Here is a 15,912-nt window from a genome sequence, read left to right on the forward strand (position 1 = left end):
GCTACAAACAGTCACCGACTGAAGGACAGTTTAATGCGAAGGAATGCACTCAGCTCCCACTGAGGATGCAGAACTAATCCACCTCCAGAAATGCGACACCGGGATGTGCAGCCGGTCCCATAAGCCCCCCAGTGCAGCAGAAGGAGGCCCAGTGTTCATCTGCACCGCAGCCTGCGCTTCCTGCGAACGCATCAGGAAGTCGTTCCAGAGCGCCGGCGTTAAACTGGGCGAGCAGAAAATGGCCGACACAGGTGGCAGAAAATGAGAGAATGTCAAATATTAATGCTGATGCTTTTATTTGACTTTTATTTAACCATAGGATTAGAAAATAAAGACGAGAAAACAAATAATCTCCAGCAGGCGGTATTAATGCTTATCATGTCTTTTACACGTTTTAAATCGTTTATGGAAAACAGCAGCGAAAAACATCAAAATCCAACTGAGGAAAACACAGAAAACCAACGTTTTCCAGATGTTCAGAACTGCAAAAACACAAAATTTACCAAGTATTTTTTATCTCGTTTCGAGTGCAAATATCTTAGTATTCTTGAAAAAGACAAAACTAACTTATGAGTAACTTTTCAGCAAGATATGGGAGCGTGTTTAAAGTCATTTCTAAATATTGATTTTAAAAACTATTAGTTTCACTAGCAGATTGTTTCACTTATAAAAGTAAAAAGAATCTGCCAGTGAAACTAGCAGCTTTTTAATCAATATAAAGGTATTATGGACTTAAAAGAAGTTCACAATATCTTGTTGAAAAGTGTCTTGTAAATTATAATTTTGTCTCATTTCAAACAAGTTATTTGCTTCAAAAACCAGATCAAAAATACTTTGTTTCTGCAGGTTTCACCGAATCACATTTAAGACTTTTAAAGACCAGTATGAATTGAATTTAAGACCTGCATCACAACAGAAATGTACAAAAGATGATGAATTAGCATATAAATAACATTAGCATGCTATTTCGCTAGCTAGCAATGCTATATTAGCAGCCAGTTAGCAGTAGCCACAATCGTCTCGAATCACAGAACTCTGGTGATTTGTGCAGGCGACTCAAACTTCAGCCTGACAGAAGAAAAAACTAACTACGTTGATTACATGAGATTAAACAGGTTCCTAAGTGAAATTTAAGATCTATATCGCAACAGAAATGTACAAAAGATGATAAATTGGGGATGAATTTGTAAAAGCAAAAATAATCTTCAAATGTAAGGCTTTTTTTCTTCCCCCCTCCAGGGGGTCTTTTGTGGGCTCTAGTGTCCCTTATATGACAGAAGGCTGACAGGAAGGGAGAAGACATGTGGCAAACGTCGGGCGGGTCCGGGAATCGAACCCGCGACCGCCTCGTCAAGGACTGAAGGCCTCCAAATGCAGGTCGCGCTATCCCCTACACTACCACAGCACGCCGCAAATGTAAGGCTTTTTAAGACCAGACTCCCTTCATAAATGAAATAATCTGCAAATTGCAAAAAAATATATATATTTTGCCCAAATCTGGGATATATCTCAGATATATCTGGGAAATCTACTATATCCCACATATAAGCTTCGATCTAGGTTTGAAACTTGTATCTGGGATTGAAATTTATACTTTGTCCTCAATATTATTGAATTATCGACCTAAAACAAGCTCAACCATCTTGCTGAAAACTTATTTCTAAGTTAGTTCTGTCTTCTTTCAAGTGTACTGTTTTGTGTTTTTGCAGTGTAGTCGTCAGATCTGTTGGATAAAGAGCCTCAGAAAGTGGCTGGCTGCAGAAACACGCATCACATCAGACTTTGGCAGGAATCTAAACAGTGATGTTTGGTGTGAAGTCTGTGCCGTTTCGTTCCAGTGATCACAGAGCCTGTTAATGAAAGCCATTCGCAGCGATCCTCGTTAAATAAATCTGGTCTCGGATCAGCCCGGCTGCGAGCCGCACATCCAGGCTTCCTGCCAGGGGAACAACTGCACTTCGTCCTCCTCCACACCACATTTCCACATGTTAGCAGCGTCTTTACTCCAGATACCTCAGCGACTCGTTCAGGCAAAATGAAAGGTTGACCTTTGACACGCCTGGAAAACATATTACAACAAGCTGGTGAGTCCGGGTCACAGCCGGTCCAATGTGAGAGTCTCCCTGCACCCAGCAGGACCAGATGTGAGCAGAACCGACCTGCTATTTTTGTTCTCGATTTAACCCAGTTTTCCCATTTTAGACACCGGTGGTTTAAAGATAATTTTAGCAGCTAAAGCAACCTTGGACTTAAAACTAGACAGCGAGAGGCTGAATTTAACATCTACAATCTGCAATTTAATGCATGACTTTCAAAGCTGAATGTGTTGGAGTATCAAGTATTCATTTACATGCAAAAAGCAACAGAAAAGTTGAATTTATCTGCTTCTTCATAAAAAACAAGCTTATCTTTCATCACTTGTTTGTAACTGTTTAAAGGGGCACAAAGTGTCATTTTACAGAACAATCAAGCAGCTATGTTAACATAAGTTGCCATGAAAATGCTGTAAATATCAAATATTACTAAAAAGAAGTCTGACTTTGTAATCTAACGAGCCTTCCCTTCAGGAAGTCATCACTGCATCGTTCCTCTTTTAAAACATTCCTGGAGTTTATGTAGCATCATCGTACTAACCTAAAAAAAACCAGTTGGTGCCGCATTTACAGAGTTAAATTAAACTAAATCAGAAATTTCTGAAAATATTAGTTGTGATTATGCATCTTGAGCATAACTTTGTGGACAGGAGAGCCTTAAATCTGGAACATTAACCTTTCTTTCTCAGTAGAGGTGAGTAATTTTTAAATTCGCTCCTCTGTGGCTCTATTTTTATAGCAGGCAGCAGTCAGATTATCTTTATTTTAACTCAACATTCCTTTACAACAGGCATTTTTAGAGCATCTAAATGAATAAATCCTCCTCTTCTCTGCATTTACGAGTCTCACATGAGCGACGGCTATAGAAAGAAAACCTCTTCAAAAACAAGACGTGTGACGACTTCCTTCGTTTGTCTTCTGTGAAAACAGGCCTCAAAAACAGCTCAAGTGAGAAAAGGTCTTGACGTCTTGTGTCTGAACAGGCAAAACTAAAACCGGTTTGTGACCAAATAGATGCTCCATTGTTTAAAATGGAACCACAAGTCATAAAAATGTTCGTTGTTACATCAGTGATCAGATAAAGCTCCTCTCTGCGAGGCCTCGTCGGCGCAGACTGCGCCGTTCAAAGCTGCGGTTCAGACGGACCAGAACCTGCACTCATACAGAAAACCACCGACTTCTCAACAACCGTCAAGTTCACTCGTAAGGAATTCAATAGTTGGGTTTCTCTTGGCGTTAATAAGAAAAAAATGAATGGAAAAAGGTACAATAGCTGATAAAAATAAATATATTTCTACAATTGTTTGATGAAGATTCGATGCATCCTCTTCAATTTAAACGGAAGGTTTTCCAGGAACCAGGTTGAAAAAAGGTTTACTTCACCTTCCTGTTATCTATAGCCTTGCTCTCTCTCTCTTGAAGCTGAAATCTGTGACTTTCTAATCACTTTAAAGGTGTTTTTAACACCTGGTACTTTGATTGGAGACCAAAACTGAAATATTTGTTACATTTTCTGAGTCAAACGATCAAAACCCTTCTAGCAACCTGTTCCCCTCCTGGCCTGTGGGGGCGCTGCACCAAATCCCACTGAAGGAAACAACACAAAAACCTCTGAAGACACTGAGTGCAACTTCCTTCTTCATGACATGCAAGCAAAGAAAAAGTGGCGTCAGATCTTACCGGTTCTATGTTTTCTCTTTTGTAAAAGACAACGAGCTATTTCTCAGACTTTCAGGTTTGTTTTAGTTGTGTTTACCCAGAATGCCTGGCGCTGCAGTCCTCCACCCAACACTTTAAAGGGACAGTACTACGTAAAGTCAACTTTTTGAGCTTCACGTCGTGTTATAACATTGTTATTCCTTCATCAAAAACATACCTGGAGTGTCGTCTTGTTTCTTTCTTTCTTTAATCCCCATGGCAACCATTCAGCTGTATAAAGCACCTGGGCGTTCCCAGCCCCGCCTTCGCCTCAGAGCTCCAAGTTTCCCAGCTGACCTCTCCTGCAACTCTTGCACTCAGCTCCTTCAGACTAGCTAGCAGCAATTAGCAAACTCTTAGTGAAACTGCAGGTAAGCTGAGCTCATTGCAGGAGCTACTGCTCAGTTTAATGCTGGTAAAAAAGTTTTTAAAGGGCTAGAACTTCCATCTGCCAGTAATTTTTCATCACTATTAAGGAATTATTGACTTAAAACAAGCTCCTATATCTTACTGAAAAGTCTGAGAAGTTACTTGGTAACATTTTGTGTTTTTGCAGTGTACAAACATCCAGAGCGCAGGAACAGCAGATGAGCGGTTTCCACATCTGGACTCCATCAGGGGTCAGCAGTTATCTCCATCCCTTTCTCCATATCCACCCGAGAGGAAAACCTATTCACGTGTGCTAACATTTCTTCTGCAGCTGCAAATAACTTTGTTCAAGTATTTTTTGACAGTTGAGATGATGGAGGAAGCTGAAAACACTGCAGCGGCAGATGACTCAGCAGAGAGTGAGTGTGGGTGGGCAGGCCGTAATATCCTCAAAACAACTCATTTCAGGATAAATTAAAATAATCTGCAGCGCTGCACAAAAGGAGTCCTGTTCAAGACATCCTGAATCAAGACAAAACCTCCCTGTATCACTGAGATCTTTTGTCTGCAACCCAAATCCCAGATTTCCAAAGCCACACTTCATCATTTCACATTTCTTCTGCACAGTAAATAAAACTGCAGCTATTAGGTCTTTTAATTCTTCGTGGAGCCAAAGGGGATGTGGCGATGAGCCGCTAGCTTTTGATTAAGCAGCATTCCAAGTCGTGTTTTCTCTGGCCCGGCTGATGAATTGGATGCTTGTTGCAGCTGCAGCAGCTGAAGTGCTGTTTGCATGAGCACAGATTCCTGCGCAGGGTGGATTTAATGGGGTCTACACTGAAAAAACACAAAATCTTACCAAGAAAATTTAGGTCCAGATTCTACTGCAGACATCACTTCAATAAGACAAAACTAACTTACAAGTAACTTTTCAGCAATATATAAGGGCTTGTTTAAAATAAATAATGTCTTTATATTGATGAAAAGTTCCAGTTTTACTGGCAGATTATTACACTTAAAAAAAAGAGAGACATTTTTCCAGTTGTTATAAGCAGTGTCTCTGCAGGCTTCACCAACTCAAACTTAAGTCTTAGAAAGACTTAATGAAATTTAAAACCTGTATCATGGCAGAAATTATGACAAAAAATGATTAATTTGCACTTACCCATGATGGATACAAAATGTTAGCTAATTAACTAGCTAGCAAGGTTACATTAGCAGCTAGTTACTGGTTGTCTCAACCGCCAATATCAAAGATGAATGTCATTTGGCCAACTGGTGATAATCTGAAATTATCCACAATAGGTGCAAAAAACCCCAGCTTGCTAGCTACAATCAATCAATCAATCAAACTTTATTTGTATAGCACATTTCAGCATCAAGGCATTTCAAAGTGCTTTACATCAAATCAAACACAAAGATACAATGCAACATAGAATCAACAATAAAAACACAACATAGTCAGATTCCGTCAATAAGTTTGCAATTGATTACGTTTCGAATACAACTCTAAACAAGTGGGTTTTTAGTTGAGATTTAAAGGAAGTCAGTGTTTCAGCTGTTTTACAGTTTTCTGGAAGTTTGTTCCAGATTTTTGGTGCATAGATGCTAAATGCATCTATGCACCAAAGTTAGCTAGTTAACAAAGTAGCTTGTTAACTAGCTACTTTGGAAATAGCTTGTTACTGGTAGTCTAACACTTCTTTGAGTCACAGAAAGCAATGACAATGTGACTCAAACTTTAGTCTGACAGAAAAGTCTTGTGAGAAACAAATATTTAAAAAACCACATAGATTTAAATGTAATCTATTTAAGAGATTAAATAGTCTTGTCACAACAAAATTTAAGACCTATGTTTAATGTATTTAAGGCCAACTTCTATTTCTTTATATGGATTTAAGACATTTTAAGGCCTGAATTTTAAGATGTTTAAGGTCAATGAAGAACTACTGAAGGAAACTACAAACAAGACACTGCGTGCAGCTTCTTCACAAAATGTAAACAAAAATGGAGTAGAGTCAGATTTTAGTGGTTGTAGGATTTCTCCTTTGTCTTTGGTAAAAGATCACAAGTGATTTCTCCTATTAGCACTTGGCTAGCACATTTGTTTTGGTTGCATTAACCCAGAATGCCCTGTAACTTTGTTAGTTTTGTCTTACTTCAAGTGAACTAGTATATTTACACAAGAAACTAGACTGATAAATCTTGGTAGCATTTTGTGTTTTTGCAGTGATTCTGAAGTTTTCCACCAGGCATATTTTCACCAGACAGAGGAATTTTGGGGGAAATTATATTGAGGATTTAAAACTTGGGTTTGATGTTTTAGGTTTCCCTGATGATCTTCCCACCAACGCTCGAGTTTCTCAGTGAGGTTTGAGCTGAGGAGGTTCAGCGGGGAAAAGAATCCCACCTGCGGGGAAACAATACAGATCGCAGATTTCTTTGATGCCAGACTCTTCGCTGAGTGCGCGTAAACAGTTGTGATGATGATGAGGACGACGGCGCCGTGTGGAGCTCTCAGCCGGCTCTGCCTCCTGCTGGGAGCTCTGCCGGATCGCGGCGGCTCTGTGGGAAATCTGATGAATATTTTGCTATGCTAATGCGAACTCCAGAGGCGCCTTTGGTGCATAACCATGGAAACGACACAACCTGCGTGCAGCAGACAGCGAGGCGATAAAGGGCCATGCTGATTGCTGATAACGCGGGGCCCGGGACCCAGCCAGGCCCCGTCTTCAAAGCGGATCCGTTTATGCAAACACAGGGGTGCATAAGCTACATATGATGACAGCAGGAGGTTCTGACCCGTCTGCAGACATCAAACCAGCTGGATTATTGTCATGTTGGTCTGTGGAACCTGGAAAACCCACAAACTGTGACCTATTAAAGCGATATTTCACAGTCAGACCGACCTTGAACGTTCAAGGTTAGCCGGCTTTGTTAAATCCAGATGTTGCTTCATGAAACCAACCATGAAATAAACTCTGACAGCCTGAAACTCGAGCTGAATAACAGATTAGCCGAGAGAGATGTCATTTTATTTTTAAACTAAATATTAAACGACTGTTAAAATCCATTTTTAAATGTAGAAAAACATGAAGATTTTTCCCTCTTCATGTTTGATTAACATTCTGTTGAGAAAAATATCTGAGTATGTCATTTATTTTCTCCTCTGCAGTTGGGGCGCTTCAATTCGACATGGATATTTTGATAAAGGCTTCGCCTCGCACATTTCCAGTGTTCTTTGAAGTCTGAGGTGCATTTTCTGAATTCTTCAAATTCAGCTGGAAACGCAACAAATCTTGACCTTGAAAGGATTAAAATATGTGCACATTCCTTGTTGGAAGCTAGCAAAATGCAACAGAATATGCGAAAAATAACATTTGTACCAATTTATCTCTGTAACTCATGAAAATACTAAACTACAGTAAATTCATTCTACAGTACACTGGGTGAAAAGGATTGTTTGCATGTGGAAAATGAAAACAGGAAGGGATAAAACAGCAGTGCACAGATATGAAGGCAGGATAAAAGTTGCAAAGGGTGATTTGATCTCATTTGTCTTTGATTGTTTTCCTGTTGTGATGAAAACAGACAAGACTCATCAGGCTATGTGGAAAATCACATTTAAAAACGCCAAAAAGAAGAAACTCCTGCTTTAAAATCATCAGTAAAAAGTCTGGCCTGAATTATTAACTATCTTTACTTTAAAATCTAAAATAGCCAAACCTTGAGATGGAAAGAAATGGAGGTTTTAATGCCAGATTTTCTGATTTATAAAATCTCTTTCAGTGAAAACAAAAAAGGAGATGTGTAGGTTTCACATTTGACACCAGTTTTATAAATGCAAGACATTTTATGTTTGTGTTTTAAAATATGGGTGTAAAGCAGATTTAAACATGAAGAAACGAAGAGTGGCATCAACTGCCTCACTCACTATGCGGTTACCTAGCAACAACGAGTTGAGTAACTTGTGGTTACCTAGCAACAACAAGTTGAGTAACTTGTGGTTACCTAGCAACAACGAGCCGAGTAACTTGTGGTTACCTAGCAACAACGAGCCGAGTAACTTGTGGTTACCTAGCAACAACGAGTTAAGTAACTTGCGCAGCAGCAGTTTAAAGTTTTGCACTTTGCCTCATAACTGTTTAAAATGGTGAGGAGTGAAAACTGAAGATAAAAGGAAAAGTCGCACCACCAGTTTGATAGTATTTTATATTTAAACAAAAAAACAATCAATAATAATTAATATCGACTGATATGAAACAATTATACTGTGATTAGCTCTAGCTTGTAGCCAGCTTTTAGGATTTGATTACATGTAGTGGCTGGTGCACCTTTTCCTATCACATTTTTTTCTTCCACTCAACTTTCTATGAATACAGTTTTTAACATTTTCACAATATTCAAATTTCCTGAGACACTGAATTTTGTTTTTTTATTATTATCTGCAATCAAAATTAAAAGAATAAAAGCTTCAAATATGAAAAATCTGTGTAAAAAAATCTATGTATTAGTAAAATAAGTTACTTTTTTTTCCCACCATATTCTGATTTTCTGAGCCGTACTTTTGGCTGTGCAGATTCTCCATCTGGTCCTACTCTTTCTTTTTCTCTTGAATAATCAGAAGTCAACAACCTCAAGTACAAGTAGTTTGGAAACTGCATGGAAAAATACAACCTGGAATAACAAACTGCGGCATGTTCTCCGCTGCAGAGGAAACAAATGGCGCATGGCTTCCGACACACGTTGGCAGATAAATTACCACCGACACCTGACCAGCTCTTCACCTGTATCTGTATAATCCTTTCACCAGACACAACTGGGTTTAAACAAATCACAGGCAGCTTCATCAGGACACAGGAGCACCAGCTGCAGAGCAAAATATTCTGCATCAGCAGCTGCGTTACACGAATTGAGATATTTCTTTGGTTGTTTCCAAATTAGTGTGTTTCGCAAAACTGCATTGGAAACATTTTTTCCTAGCAAATGAGTCAAGTGATCAACAACAGGAAGTTACTACTGGCAGAAACATTAAAGAAGACAACAGGAAGCCAGATTGTAGTTTGCAGAAGCACACTCTTTTCATTTACATCCCCACCTGAAAAACACTCCATACTTTTCCAGGTTATTTGTTTTCAAATCACTCTGATAGCATTTTTAAAATGCATTTCATTTAAATGTTTTTCTCTTTCGATTTCCTGGTTAATTGTATCAATAAAATTGTTACAATTTTATTGATTGGTTCTTGACAAAAAAAATCCAACAAAATTGACCATAAATACCGACTTCTTGTCCTGGCATTGTTATCACACGCCTATGTTAGGGAATACATCATGTCTTGCAAAGTTACAAGAACTCTTAAAGAATTTTCTCTTCAGGAATGAACTTTTTTGCAACTCTTGTAAATACTTTAACGAGCTAAACCAGTTAACGGAACCAGCATCCAAATTAAACACTTGGTCTGTGCCACGTTTCCTTTCTAATAAAGTCTCAGCAGTGAATGTGGCGTCTACGTGAACAGCCCGATGCAAAATGTGGGACAGAAATGCCTTCAGAACATCTGTGAACAATTACAGACGAACAGAGAGAAAGAGAAAGACCAAGAGAGAGAGAGAGAGAGAGACGGCACTCATGCTGCCCGTTCCGCTTCAATAAGTAGTTGGCATGACTTCTCGTGATGTAATGCTGCAAAGCTTGGAAATGCTATCTCAAAAGTTGCACTACGACTGGGCACTCGGAGGAGCTTCAATCGGCACCAAACACAGGCGGCACAGACCCAAAACGTCACACCGCGAGCCCAGAGTGGAACCACATTTATCCACACACACCAACCCCCAACGCCGGGGCCAGGCTCTGCATGTTCCACACACAGTACTGCCGTTTTTCAGCTCTGGATTTTAGGTCTGACAAATAAATTCAGGAATAAAATGATCCCAGTTATTCCAAAGCAGAAAGGTAAACTGCAAATTTTGACCCAGCAAAGTAATTTTTGGCGTTTTCTTGTTAGCAGCTGCTGATAAGCTGCAAGAAATACAAAAAGAATAACGGTGGTCTGGTTCAAACAGTAATTTTCTTGAGGGAAAACTTCTTATTCCTAAACTAAATGGACACAAGTGTACAAATGTATATATTTAGTCATATTTCTGTGGCCAAAACCTAAAAATGTCGTAATAATTCAAGTAATTGGATGATAATTAAAATGAGCTCATTAATTTCTATTTGAATGACGTATCGTTTTTTTTTTCTCTCCTTCTACCAAACGCTGGATGACAAAAGTTGTTTCTGAAGGATCATTTTGTTTACAGAGACTTCATAGTTAATTTTATCTGTCGTTTCTGTTGTTTTGTTTATTTAATTTGGATTATTTAAAATGCCGTCCAGTTCCAGAGCTAAATGTTCATTAGAATTTAAAGTTTATTGATCGTAGAGATTATTATGCCATTGGTACCATTATATTAATTTAAAATGGTTTCAAAACAACATTATTGTTAATTTTAGTAAGTTCTGGAACAATTTATTGTCCAGCTAAATTTGACATTGTGACGCCTCACAGTACATAAATAAAAAATAACGGCCTTTTAAATACTTTCTTAGCATGCAAGTTATTTGAAAGCAGACTTTTTGACAAAACAAACCTTTAGAGGGAGGCCTACATAAGACATAAATTTATGACCACATATGGAGTGATGATGCGTCAAATGGAAAAGCAGAGAGCAACAAGCCAACTGCTGTAAACAGAAAATGAATTGTTTTCTTCACCAAAAAAAGCCTTTAGTGGTTGGCACACTTCTGCTAACCTGAGAATGAGCTAACAGCAAGGCTAATTTCTGCTTTCGCTAACTTTGAAATCATTTAGTGCTTCTTCTTCCAACGACTTGAAGAATTCTTAACAGTGAAGAACCAAAACATCATATTGTCAAACATTCTTCAACTTTAAGTTTACAAAGCACTCAAGTAAATTAGCACTTTACTTAGCTAATAGCTAAATAAATGTTTTCAAAGTTCGCAAAAGTGCTAAATGAATTAGTGCTACTGTCAGCTAATTAGCTATTACTGATTGTATAGTTGAGGCTGTAGATTACGCATCCATCCTGTAGTAATTTGATGCAGGTCAGCTCAAAGACGCGTTTGGCTAACGTATGCGATGCTAAATATTGTGATGCTAATGTCTGTGATGCTAACACAAGCACAGCGATTTCTGTGCATCCTTTATCAGTTAAACTTCATCTTCAAAAGTAGATTTTTACCTTCAATACATCATCAAACGTTATTTTTATTTGTATCAAGCTAAATATAACACCATTCGTTACAATCTTCATGAAATAGACACAAAAACAAAGCTCACAACACTAAATAAGCATCACAAATAAAGATCTCCAAAAGTGATAGAAATGTGTTTTCTTCTTCTGGTTACGCTTCAATCCAATGTTTTCACTCTTTCGTTCTCCACCTCAAAAAGACTACCTAAATCAAGAATATGTCACCAAATTGTGAGTCATTTTACTAAATCAAAGGGGAAAATTACATTTTGTATCCCACTGCTAACTAGCAACACAATCTGCAGAGCATCATCATCATCATCATTAAAAAGTGAAGAAAATACCAAAGTTTCCCATTTATGCTGCATCATTATCGCTTTTATTTGCTTTTATCAGTCAGACAGGAATGCAATAGAGTCACAGAAGAAGAATTTAGGTTTATATTACAGATAAAACAAATCAGGCTCAAACAACAAGGTCTGTTTAAAATGAGCCTTTTTTTTAAATGTGGTCTTCGCAGATGTCGTACATGATAAACAGTGTTTATCAGAAGCTGCCAAAAGCAGCAAACTGCAACACTAAATCAGCATAAAATCTAGAAAAGAAAAGCATTAGGATGAGGATAAAGCGGCCTGCAAACACTAAAAAATTAATCGAACGTTTCAGCAGATCTTCAGTGAAAGCTAAATATTTTACAGCCCAAATTCTTCCCAGTCATCCCACCCTCGTTTCTTCTGAAGTCAAGCTCACTCTTTGTTCAGAAAAAAACCCAGCAAAACGACAAGACAATGAAAACAGCATGAGCACATCTCTGGCCTCCAACCAACAGGACCGAGATCATTAAGCTCCGAACAAAAACAGACTCTTTGATAACGCCGCAACTATTTCATAGAGGTCTTAAACCCCAGTTTAATCTCTGATTGGCCCAGATATAATTGGCATTATTAACACATGTGCTGGTGGTGATAAAAACACTTTATGAAGTGAAAACAAACAAGGAAGAATCCGCTGCTCGTGACAGGGAACCATTGAGAAAACGTGCCGTCCTGATTAAAGAAAAGCAGCATTGTTAAAGCACAAAGCAGAACCACAGACCCAGTCAGACTCAGACGCTGGTCTGTTTTCTCATCCCTGCTCTCCTTCACTGATAAAATCCTGATGTCTACAAGTTGAGCTTCGATTTTCGATTCTTATAGACCTTAAAGAAAAACTACCAACTGCTGAAATCAACGCTGAATAATTTTAGCTGCATTTTCCAGACTTCTTAAAACTGCAGTATGTAACTTTCATAAAGAATATGTTTTTTACATATTTGGTAAAATCTCACCATGCCAGGACAGTTTGTTGTGAGACAGATAATCTGAGAAAAGATCGATCTACGATGGACGTCCGATTGTGGAAATTCACGTAAATTCATGGAAATTCGGAGCTCTTGACCAAAACAACCAATCAGAGCCCGGAGGAGGGTCTTAGTGCTGTCAATCAACCTCATGTACTCACTACTAAATGTGCTAACGGTGGAGAAACAACTCACCATTACAGGAAAGCCGTTTATCTGCTGTCATTGGTGGCTATGCTAACTTCACAAAAGGAGGGATGTGTAGAGGGAATGAGCAGCACCACACAAGATTGTGATTGACAGCGCTAAGACCCACCTCTTGGCTCTGATTGGTTGTTTTTAGTTAGCAATGGGAGAAGGCACAGGAGATAATTGTTTTCACAGATTATCTCTCTCTTGATATGCTGTCACAACTTACTGAAAGTTTCAACAAACATGTAAAAAATACTTTTTGCAAACTGCAGCTTTAATCCTCATCATTTTCAATAATCTACTCAGTTTACTGTAAATAAATGCTATTTTATGACTTAAATAAACCATCTTTGCCAAGAGGAAGTTAGGTTCTTTCCTTAAACATTGAATTCTTCTGTGAAAATGCAGATGAAACTCTCGTTGCATCAATCTCTGATGTTAGCCACTTCCTCCAGTTTGATGCTATTCATGCAAAACCGCACAAAATCAACAGGATCCAGCGTTTTTTCACATTAATGTGAGTTCATTGCAACTTTTCCACAAAAACATTGTTTCAGTGACTGATAACTCCCACCTGGAGGTGGCAACATTTAGGTGTACGCTGTTTGTTTTTCTTACCTTACTTCATATCACGTGGTTGATGTGGTAACAAAAAGTTATATCTACCGGTATTAGCGCAAAGGGCCCAACAATTTATTGTGCACATCTAGCAATAAGTATAACTTTTGGAAAGGTTTGATGAGGGAAAAAAAATAAAACATAAAGCAGCACCACCAAGTCAGTGACTTGTGAAAACCACCCAAACTGTGAGATTTGTCAAAGTTTTTCAGGTTTCATATTAGAAAATGCTGATGGAAATTACAAAAAAATAAAATAAAACTACACATGCATGAGGCAGTTTTGGGGTTTTTCAGAAAAAGAGTTAATGCTGTAAAGGAGAGACAGAAACAATATTTTCTGAATAATTTTGGAACCAGGTGACGTAGCCCAGGCACGAAACTCAGAAAAAATTATAAGCCCAGATTTCTAAGTTGTTTCTGTGTCATCCTCTACTTCCTGTTTATTACAGCCAAATGTAGCGTCAACATCTGACAAAACGATATATCTGTGACTGTGTTACAGCAGTCAGAGTCCCACAAACACAAATGCTGCTGTCGACAAAACATTCCCATTTATAATATAGTTCTTTATAACACCACAAAAAAAGATATAAAAAATGTATTTATATCAACAAACCGCCTTAAATTTAATCATATTTTCAAATTTATTGATATTTTCACAGAGAAAACAGTAGAAAAAAATGGGGAATTTACACAGTTTTGGAGAGTTTTAAATAATTAAGAGGAATTTATATTGACAATAGCAAATCAAAATTCTTATAAATCTATAAAGATAAATGATAAACAAGACGATAAATGCCCAATTCCATCTTGAAGCGTTATTTTTTATATATATTTTATATTTTTTAGAATGTAAATTATTGCAACATTTATTCATTCATCCAATCTTTTCTACTATTCTGGATTATGCCCCCCCTTTCTGACCGCCCCCTTTAAATACCTCTTGGAAGCACCCCTGCACACAAGGGAAGTGACATTTTTACAGTTTTCTTTGCTCAAAGTAATTCTTCAATATCTAAATTCATTAATCCATTATCAGATGAGCTATCATCGCTTGTTATTAATGCATTACTTCTGATTGTGGAGCATCACTGCTTTCAAAGAGGCGCAGCTGATTTCCATCATAAATAAGCTGCAGGATGAAACCAGAGCCGCACACACCAGTTCCTTCTCTGGGTTCCTCTTTCTGGGTTTCGGGGCTAAATAAAACCTTACATTTCAGTCCTGAACGCGAATTAAACCAGTTTCCTTTAGAGCTAGTAGTGTTGGTAAAATGGTTGTATTTTCTCTTTAAGGACGGGCCCTGCAGACCCAAACACTGCGCCGAAACGAGTCTCCTCCGACGGGGAGAGAGAGAGAGCTGAAACGCCCTAAAGCTTCTTCCACAAGCAGCAACAAAACGCTTAGAATTAAACATCCATCATGAAACATTAGAGCAGACCACAGCTTCGCGTCACCCGGTACTGTTACGGTATTCCTGCAAAATCTCGGCCGCCCGGCGAGCATTTCACCACACAGAAAGAGCGTTTTTCATTTTGCGCTCACCTCATCCGGTAGAACCGCGTCTCCTCCGGATCATGGCTTATAAATCTGAAAAGAACCTCCAAACGTTTGGCGTTTATAAGCGGCTTGTGCTCATTGTCGCAGCGGCGGCTCCAATGCAGCCAGCGGCCGCGATCCCCTCCTCTGCCTCGGCGTTGTGTTCTGTGTTTGGGTCGGAGGAAAAGTGATGTCATTGCATGAAAACCGCCGAACCCGCCCCATTTTTTTCCCCTTCTTTTTTATTTTTTTTTATCTGAGGTGGCTCCAAGAAGCTGAGCTTTACTGTAAACCTAGAAACTATAACTGGGTCAGAACCAGAGGTGGGCAGAGAATTGTACTCAAGTAAAAGTAGCACAACATGTTTTTACTCAAGTAAGAGTAAAAAGTATCTGGTAAAATGTCTACTGAGTAACTCATTATCATGGACACTGCATCCAAAACCAAACATGCATTGACCAAAGAAACGGTGAAATTGTCTAGAACTATCAGAACCAACATGTTGCCAATATTCTAGAATCATCCATCATGGCCGTGGATGAAGCCCAAGAAACACTCTGAACGCAAAATTGAGAAATGTTGCCATGACAACGTGATGAAGTGTCGGAAAGAGCTGGAGCTTCTTAAAGAGACAGAGGCCCAATTTCAAAACATTAAATTTATTTTACATTTGATAATTGCAGCATTTTTACAATTGGAGCCAACAGTTACTTGATTGCACACATGGTGCAGTTTTTGTAGACCCTCTGGTCTGGGAAAACATTGAGATGTGGGTTTGATAAAGTTGGATAAATTGATGAAAA

The 15,912-nt window shown here is 38.5% G+C and overlaps 1 protein-coding gene across 1 annotated transcript in view; it reads right to left on the minus strand.

Moving 5' to 3' along the window:
• The window catches only part of nckap5l (NCK-associated protein 5-like), a 46,447-nt gene extending 31,143 nt beyond the window's left edge, over positions 1 to 15,304 (minus strand). Inside the window, exon 1 of the mRNA XM_044124718.1 lies at positions 15,116 to 15,304. The gene's annotated coding sequence lies outside the window, so the exon portion shown is untranslated. The remainder of the gene's footprint in view (positions 1 to 15,115) is intronic.
• Between the last annotated feature and the right edge of the window lie 608 nt (positions 15,305 to 15,912).

This window comes from Gambusia affinis, linkage group LG01, assembly GCF_019740435.1.
Source record: "Gambusia affinis linkage group LG01, SWU_Gaff_1.0, whole genome shotgun sequence".
Taxonomy (NCBI): domain Eukaryota; kingdom Metazoa; phylum Chordata; class Actinopteri; order Cyprinodontiformes; family Poeciliidae; genus Gambusia; species Gambusia affinis.